This window comes from Chrysochloris asiatica, unplaced genomic scaffold (genome assembly GCF_000296735.1).
Source record: "Chrysochloris asiatica unplaced genomic scaffold, ChrAsi1.0 scaffold00081, whole genome shotgun sequence".
Lineage (NCBI taxonomy): Eukaryota > Metazoa > Chordata > Mammalia > Afrosoricida > Chrysochloridae > Chrysochloris > Chrysochloris asiatica.
The window spans coordinates 3,692,304-3,693,793 of NW_006408599.1; positions in this window are offsets into that span (position 1 = coordinate 3,692,304).

A 1,490-nucleotide genomic window follows, 5' to 3' on the forward strand; every position below is an offset into this window, starting at 1 on the left:
TTGGCGTCATCTCAGTCAACTCTACTTTGAGGTGCAGCTCTTTTCCAGTCCTGCTTTGAGTCTTTCTCACAATATATCTGAAAATATTCTGGTGCTCTTCATCATGTTTCAATATTCAATATTCTAGGGCTATCTGACAGTGTTCCACTGGTATTCATAAGGTTTTCAGTGACTAAATATTTGGAAATAGTCCATCTGGAAACTCGGTTGAAATCTGTCCACCATCAGTGGCCCTGCTGGTATTCAAAAAACTAGGGACATAGCTTCTAGAATCACAGCAACACATAAGTCAGCACAGTACACAAACTGACAGAGGAGGGGTTGAGATCTCTGAGAAGACATGTGAAATATACCTACAAATTGTCTACTTGTGAAACAGAAGGGGAACTATTTATGTCCTATTTTCTATCCCATAATTTTTTAAGGTGTGGAACTGTAGGATCAGCACTGGACTATGAATCACAAGGACTGCAAACCCACCAGCTGCTCCTTGGAAACACTATACAGGGTCACTATGAGTCAGAAATGACTTAACAACACTTGACAGCAATTGTTAAAAGTTTATGTCAAGGAATGTTTTTGTTGTTGTTGGGTGATGTTGAGTTGATTCTTATGCATGGTAACCCCACTCAACACAGTAGAACTTCCCTATAGGATTTCTAGATTTTAATCTTTAGGGAAACAGATTTCCACATCTTTCTCCTGCAGAGCCACTGGGTGGGTTCAAACCTGCAACCTTTTAGTTTGTAGCTAGGCACTTCACTGTTGTGCTACCAGGCTCCTCAGGAGATGTGAACTCTCTCATATTTCCAGGTTTGTGCATGCTCCAGAATGGCTGAATGAGCTTCCAAAAGCATCTCATAGGGCAGAGAAAATCCAGCAAAGAAAGCAAGAGATACTGTTGTTAGGGCGATGTTCTGCCAGGCTACACAGGACTGCTGATGATTGCTGCAGCAACAACTAGGACAAAATTTGCAACAATAGGAAATAACACAGGACATAAGAGATGTTTGACACAGTCCATCCCTTGCATTGCTTGCATTTTCTTGTGCTGAACATAAAATATACTCTTATAGAGTCTTCAAGTTTGCCGTTGACTGCACTCTCTGCAAAACACTCAGTACAGATGTTTCGAGCCATTTAATGTGTCAAACTATAGTTCTTGCTGTTTCAGCAGGTCTTAATACTAGAATTGAGTTCATCATCTCCCATTGATGAGCCATTCTAGACTTCCTTTAGCCTTCAGGAAGTCTAGCTTCCTTGCCTGGTGAAGTAACCCAGGCAAGCCTTTGAGGAATAAGAGCCATTCGTTGCCTTGATTTTATTAATTGTGATTTTTGCAACTTCCCATTTACAATTACATCTTACTATGAAAACACCAAGAAATCCATCTCTCCATGTCATTATCTCTGCCACTATCTCTGACATCACTGCTTCTCTGGGTAGGGTCCCGCTCTCCGCTTTTCTCTCTTGATGGTCCTAGGGACCTC